At 35.1% G+C, this 8,171-nt stretch overlaps 1 pseudogene; it reads right to left on the bottom strand.

Moving 5' to 3' along the window:
• Positions 1-862: 862 nt before the first annotated feature.
• On the bottom strand, positions 863-3,396 carry LOC149024480 (L-type lectin-domain containing receptor kinase IX.1 pseudogene; annotated as a pseudogene).
• Positions 3,397-8,171: the final 4,775 nt, after the last annotated feature.

Below are 8,171 nucleotides of genomic sequence, written 5' to 3'. Positions count from 1 at the left end.
ATTCTTGCTTTCCAATCAGTTCTGTTTGATGCCATGCTATATACAAGGCCTAATCTATGCATATCCTTTCTCACCACTTCTCTTAACGTTATCTTAGGTCTACCCCTAGCTCTTTTAGTCCCTTCAATTTGGATTATATCACTTCTCCGTATAGGGGCATTTATAGGTTTTCGTTGAGCGTGGCCGTGCCACCTCAAACGACTTTTCCAAAGTTTATCACTTATGAGAGCAACTCCCAGACCAACTCTAATATGATCATTTCTTATCTTATCCTTCCTAGTTTTGCTATTCATCCATCTTAGCATTTTCATTTTTGCTACACCAAGTTTATCTATATGATTCTTTTTAACCGCCCAACACTCTGCATCGTACATCATAGTTGGTCAAATGACGGTACTATAGAATTTTTGTTTAAGCTTTAATGGAATACGTCGATCACATAGGAGCCCGACTTTCCTTCCCATCACCTATATATAGACAAACATCTACTAGATGGAGAAGATATTTATATATGCTCTACTAGATGGAGAAGATATTTATTAAAGAAAGCTTATAGTAATTAAGGAGACCCTTAAGAGAGAAGCTGGGGAATTTCAACGGACAAGATGATAAGAAAGGCGAGTTTATGTAGGATTGACTTTCAAATCCAGCACCACATTTCTGACGCTTTCAAATCCAGCACCAAATTTCTGACCACAAGGTATATTATTTAAAAAGTTTAAATAGTTGGTGAGATCAGAATATACCAAACCCGAAACATTAAATAACCAACAAGTAGATTTATTTTTTTCTATTGCAAGTTAAGTATAAAACTATCTATCAAGAAACATATATATATATATATATTAAAATTTGACTTTTTTGACACTGCAGTATTAGTACCCATAACTTCATTAGCACCAAAAAAAAGTCTAAAAGGTTGTACAAAGAAGCCCAATTGAGAATTTCAGACAAACACAAGCAAATAAGTGGCATAGAATGAAAAATCTAATTGAAGTGCATACAGATGAGAAAGGAAATGAACTACAATAGATCACTTGAATCTCAGACATAAATAATAAAATATCATAAAATACACTGTTATAATTGGGAACTCTTTTACATGTTGATTTTCTTGTAAGCATGCATGACAGTTGAAACAGATCCGGTTGAAGAAGCAAAAGAAGACTTGGTTTGCATGGATGAATCAGTAGTAGTGCAGGTACTAGTCGTATACTGTTCTGTCCCAGCAGCACTTGTTGTAGTAGCGTCGGATGACACAATAGAGAATGGAAATGAGTTGATCAAAGGAGAGAAGTATGAAGGCATAGACATCTTTGAGGGAAGATTGGGCATCTCAGTTTCGAAACTGAGAACATTAATCGCTTGTCTGATCGATGCGCGTAAATTGGGGTCAAGGTGAGCACACCATAACCCAACAATCAACAATCTCTCCATTTGTTTCTCATCATAATCCATTTCCAGTTTTGGATCAGCTGCTTCAAGAAGCCTTCCACTGCCATAGAGCTCCCATACCCAAGCTACAAGGGCTACTTTACTTGATTCCTCCTTGGGTTCAACAACCTTTCTTCCACAAGCAATTTCCAAAGCAACGACTCCGAAGCTATAAACATCTGATTCTTTGCTTGCTTTGCCAGTGGTGACACACTCAGGGGCCATGTAACCCATGGTGCCAGCCAAGACTGTTGTTTGTGAACCCAACTGATGGTCTACAAGCCTGGCTAACCCGAAATCTCCAAGCTTGGCATTGAAATTTGAATCCAACATCACATTACTGGATTTGATATCACGATGAACCACGCATTCTTCCCATTCTTCATGTAGATAAAGCAATGCAGAAGCCAATCCACTGACAATCTTGTACCTAATTGACCAAATTAAATTCACCATTGTTCCACGGAAGATATGAAAATCAAGGCTTGCATTCTCCATGTACTCGTAAACTAGTAGGAGATCGCCTCGTTCATGGCACCAACCAACAAGTTGAACCAGATTGCGATGTCTCAGTCGGCTAATGACCTTTATCTCTGATACGTACTCCTTCACACCTTGTTTAGAGCTCTTGCTGATTCTCTTGACTGCCACGTTCTCATTCAATTCACTCAAAAAGCCCTGATAAACACTTCCAAAACCTCCCTCTCCTAGCTTCCTTTTATCATTGAAGTTCTCTGTTGCCTTGACTAGTTCATTATATGAGAACTTCCGAGGCCCTGTACCCTTTTCAAATTGTTCTTCCATGGCCAAGTCAAAGACCACATCACTTTCGTGTTTCCCTTTTTTGGCCTTCCCCCACCCATAATAATAAGCAAGAATCAATCCAACAATCAAGAAAACTGAACTGACAACAATCCCTGCTATCAATCCAGTGTTATTCGATGATGAAGATGATGATCTGACCGCAGTGTTGAAGCTGGAGGAGAATTGCCATGAGTAAATGTTTTGTGTCTCATTGGAGGTGCTTGTACCAGCTGTAAACCCAATTGTAACCCATTCTGGTAAATAATCCATTAGATTAATAGTCTTAGTAAGAGTAGTCTGCCCACTGAAAACTGGATTTACAGCATAGGTCAAATAGAGACTCAACAACAGTGTACTTGCATTATAGGTAAGCCAAGCATTAGCCACCTTATTTGTCATGGTAGCGTTCCAGTTAACAGTTTGATCAGAAATGATGGAACCGAGGTTCATGCCCACATGATGGTTGCTTGGATCCCAGGAATCCTGATAAGTATCATATTCCATAGCAATAAATTTACTTCCAGAAACATTGGAATTAGAAACTAGACCAAGTAACCCACCTGTTGAATTTGGAGGAGCAGTTGATCCATTGGCAGCGAAGAAGAAGGCAAGACCATTAGCAACGGTACCACCATCTATAAGGTAGCTGCAGTGAGTGTTGATATCTGCCAACTTATTTGTGGTTGAATCCCATATCTGAACTGGTTGAGCATATGTTGCTCGACCATAATTGCTAATATTGTCTTGTTTTTTGGTGAGTTGAAGGATGTTCCCAGATACGTGTGCATCACCCTCGAAATTGACATCAACTGTGTTTGATTGGAAACTGGTGAAATTGAATGAAGTTGAGTTTAGAGCATGGGTTGATCTAAAGAAGAAGAAGAAGAAAACAAAAATTTGAAGGAGAACAAGGCCTTGAGGATTCATGTTGAGAGCAGAAGTAGGCCTGAACTGATGATGAGAAGAAGAAATACTTCTCTTGATGAAGAGAGCTAGACCTGGACCTAGAGTTTTTGATTTCTTTTTAATGCTTTGAACCATTTATGTGTTGTGCAGGCAAGTAATTGTCTTTGGATAGACTCAAATCTAGTTACTTTGATCAAATCCAACTTTTGAGTTGATCAAGTCCAACTTGCAGATTCAATTGGGGAAGGAACATCCATGTTTCAACCCAACAAAAAGCCGAGTCGTCAGAATAATTTTTTATTTCATAGTTTGTCCCCAGAGTGTGAAGTATGAACACAGAGCTGGCTGTATGATTGCTTTCTTACGCGGCAGATCATTTTTAATCGTCCTCTCTCTATCTCTTCACGTCTAATTTTGAATTGTTCTCTGCATCAACTTGTTCCTTAAAGTCTAAGTCAACGGTTAACTCATAATTGAGTTTTTATAAGTTAAAATTTCATTTTATTTTTCATAAAGATGCTATTATTATTTTACTTTTTTTTTTTTTTTTTGGGACAGAAATCAAACTTCCCTGGTGATGATATTTTCAGTTGAAATACTGGTCCCCAGCCTTAACATTTTTGTTGTAAATTACAACTTGTAACGAGGGATTTTCTTAATGAGCTGCTATAAGTGTTATGGTACGATGTCATTTGATATAAAAATAAAGAGCTGAGCAACAAATTGCTTTTTTTTTTTTTTCATTTGAAAAAGGATATAAAAGAATCTTGAAACAAACAAAGCAAGAATCTACAAACAAAACAACAATCTTTCCTTTAATAGGTTGTCATATATGTATATTTTTTCCCAACATAAATGAGGTCAAACACAACAAATTCGAAGGAAAATTATATGATTAGCTACTTTTAGGTTTTTCTTTATAAAAGTAATCACTCAACATTTCAATTAATTAAACTAACTAAAATCAACCTTAGGTTTACCTAACTAACCAAAACGGTGATTTCCCCCCCCCCTCGCTCTCCTTATATATTTATGTTTACGTTCTTATATATTTGTCCATTGTGCCTAAGTTCTCTCTTCATATAAAGATCGCGCTCTTACATGTAAAAAAAAAAAGCCTTTTACACTAGGGATTTTCTTAAGGTGCTGCTAAAAGTGTCACGGAACGGTGTCATTCATTATGGATCCACATGATCGGGATATAAAATAAAGAGCTAGCAACAAACTATTTTTCTTTTTATTTGAAAAAAGGATATAAAGAATCTAGAAACGTACAAAACAAGAATCGAGAAACGAACAAAGCAACAATCTTTCCTTCCAAAGGTTGTCCCATTCCAACATAAATGAAGTCAAACACACAATAAATTCAAAGGAAAATTATATGATTAGCTACTTTTAGGTTTTCCTTTACAAAAGTAGTCACTCAACATTTCAATTAATTGAACTAACTAAAATCAACCTTAGGTTTACATAACTAACCAAAACAGTGATTTTTTTTCTCCCTCTCCTTATATATTTATTTTCTTATATATTTGTCCATTGTACCTAAGTTCTCTATTGATATTAAGATCTTGCTCTTACATCTAAAAAAAAAAACCTTTTACACTAGGGATTTTCTTAAGGTGTTGCTAAAAGTGTCACGGAACGGTGTCATTCATGATGGATCCACATGATCGGGATACAAAATAAAAAGCGAGCAACAAGCCGCTTTTCTTTTTATTTGAAAAAAAGATATAAATAATCTAGAAACGAACAAAGCAAGATTCGACAAACGAACAAAGGTTGTCATATTCCAACATAAATGGAGTCAAGCACACAACAGATTCGAAGGAAAATTACATGAGCTACTTGAAGGTTTTCCTTTATAAAAGTAGTGACTCAACATTTCAATTAATAAAACTAGCTAAAATCAACTTTAGGATTACATTACAAACCAAAACAATGATTTTTTCTCTCTTCATGCATATATTTATTTTCTTATATATTTGTCCTCCTTTGTGCCTAAGTTCTCTCTTCATATTTGGATCGTACTTTTACATCTAAGAATATCAAAGGCATAATCCCTACAAGGGAGGTGAAAGATTAAGTCATCTAGCTTTTGCCGACGACTTAACCCTATTTGGTGAAGCTACCCCTCATGAAACTTCTCAATTTCAGTCCATTATTCAAATTTATTGTGTATATTCGATCAGCAAATCAATTATCAAAAAACAAGAGCGCACTTCAGCCCTCAAACTTCATCCTCAGTTAAAAGACTACTCTCTTCAATGTATCATATCACTCCAACTTCAGAACTAGACATCTATCTGAGAATTCCACTCATTAGTGGTAAATTGAGAAAACAACATTGCAATCTTGGAAGAGCAATATCTTGAGCACTGCAGGTGAACTAGCTATTCTTTTTCAATCTTCATCTTTGACAATGCCATGTCACTACCTGTGTTACTTCAAACTCCCTTCTTTGGTCCTTCAATCTGTTGATGCCATGAATAGAAATTTCTTATGGTCATCCTAAGAGAAATCCTTAGTGCAAACAGATCTTTTGTTCCCAGACCTTGATATTTTGTTCCCAGAGTGTGAAAATAGAGCTGTATGACTGCTTTCTTATGCAGCTGATCATTTTCAATCGTCCTCTCTCCATCTCTTTACCCTAATTTTGGAATTCTGCATCAACTTGTTCCTGAAAGTGCAAGTCAATGGTTAAATTGATTTTTTTTATAAATTGAAAGTTCATTTTATTTTTCATAAAGATGGTATATTATTATTTTAAATTTTTTTTTCTTCTAGGGGATAGAAATCAAATTTCCGTGGTGATGATATTTTCAGTTGAAATATTGGCCCCAGCAGGCCAGCCTTAGCATCTATTTGTTGTAAATTACAACTTGTAATTCTTACCAAAAAAAATTACAACTTGTAATCTTTTACATGAGGGATTTTCTTAAGGAATATAAACTAAAGAAAATTACAACTTGTAGCCTTAATCTATTTGTTGTAAATTACAACTTGTAATTTTTTACAAGAGGGATTTTCTTAAGGAATATAAAATATAAAAAAAATTACAACTTGTAGCCTTAGCATCTATTTGTTGTAAATTACAACTTAGTAATTTTTTACACAAGGGATTTTCTTAGGGCTTTTGGCTGTCAAAAAGAATTCAAATCATACCAAATCTCTAAAGTCATGGTTCATAAAATTAACTGTTTGGTTAGCTTGAATTTTTTGAATGAATTTCTGATTTATCCTAAAAATTATTTAGTTATGGTTCTTTGCTTGTAAACTATTCCGTTGTGTAAAAGTGAATCCAGACATGAAGGACAGGAAATTTTTTTTGATGGGATTTTTGGGGGGGAAACCTTAAGGATATAAAATAAAAAAGCTGTAGCCTTATCATCTATTTGTTGTAAATTACAACTTGTTAAAAGTGTTATAGAATGGTGTCATTCATGATGGATCTACGTGATCAGAATATAAAATAAAGAGTGAGCAACAAACTGTTTTTTTATTTATTTGAAAATTGATAAAAAAGAATCTAGAAATGAACAGAACAAAAAACTACAAACAAACAAAGCAACAATCTTTCCTTCCAAAGGTTGTCATATATTCATATTTTTTCCCAACACAAATAGAGTCAAACACACAACAGATTTAAAGGAAAATTACATGATTAGCTACTTTTAGGTTTCCTTTTACAAAAATAATCACAACATTTCAATTAATAAAACTAACTAAAATCAACTTTAGTTTTACCTAACTAACCAACATAGGGACTTTTTCTCTCCTTATATATATTTATCTTCTTATACATTTGTCCTTTGTGCCTTAGTTCTTTGACTCTTTCTTCATATTTGGATTGTGCTCTTACATCTAAGAAAGTCAAAGGCATAACTCTCTTCAAGGGTGGTGAAAGATTATATCATCTAGCTTGTGCCGACAATTTAACCCTATTTGGTGCAGCTACCCCTTATGAAGCTTCTCAATTTCTGTCCATTATTCAAACTTATTGCATATATTTGGGTCAACAAATCAATTATCAAAAAACGAGAGCACTTCAGCCCTAGCTCAAACTTCATCTTAGTTTCAAGGTATCATATCACTCTAACTTCAGAACTAGACATCTATCTGAGAATTCCACTCATCAGTTGTAAGTTGGGACAACAACATTGCGAAAAGCTAATCTAACGAGTAAACTCTAGACTGCAGTCTTGGAAGAGCACTGCAGGTAATCTGTTCTTATTCAATCTTCATCTTTTACAATGCCATTTCACTACATGAGTTGCTTCAAACTCCCTTCTTCGATCCTTCAATCTATTTATGCCATGAATATAAATATCTTCTGGTCATCTAAAGAGAAATCCTTAGTGCATACAATTAACTAGAGTACCATTTGCTCTTCTAAAAGAGAAGGATGTCTGAATTTGAAAAGCTTGCAGAGAATGAATTTGAATTTGACCTTGTTGGCAAAAAAAGTATGGGAACTACATACCTTCAATCTCTATGGTGTAGGCTTATGAGAAAGAAAGAATCAATAAGAGAATATAGAACTAGAAGAAAGAGAGTAGAAGAGTTGGTTATTACAGTAGCTTAAGACCTTCTTCATGATCTCTCCAATAGGAAGAATCAATAAGAGAATATAAAACTAGAAGAAAGAGAGTTATCGCTAACCTTGAAGAAAAAGAAGATTCGTTGAGCGAAAAACTTCACGGATACTTGGAAATCTTCTTTGGCCTTGGATAGAGAGTTCTAGAGTGCCTCTAGCATTCTTTGACCGCCTTATGACAAAATGACATGAATTAGAACGAAAACTGATTAAATAGGGCTTTGGAAACCTAATTTTCAAAAAGTGACAAATCTGCCCTGGTACTGGTTGGTCGCTTGGGGCGACCAAAGCAAGCTACCAACCTATACCTCTTTGGTCAAAAATTGAATTTGGTCCCTGAAAGCTCTATCTTCCTCTTGGGTCCTTTTCCAAGTTCTATAAGGGTCTTACCTGCTTTTTCGGAACCTCCAATTGTGTCATCAATATTCTT

This window comes from Hakea prostrata, chromosome 2, assembly GCF_041222555.1.
Source record: "Hakea prostrata isolate BN-2017 chromosome 2, UWA_Hpros_2, whole genome shotgun sequence".
Taxonomy (NCBI): Eukaryota; Viridiplantae; Streptophyta; class Magnoliopsida; order Proteales; family Proteaceae; genus Hakea; species Hakea prostrata.
The sequence above is the reverse complement of the archived record's forward strand: the minus strand, read 5'-3'. Positions and strand labels throughout refer to the sequence as shown.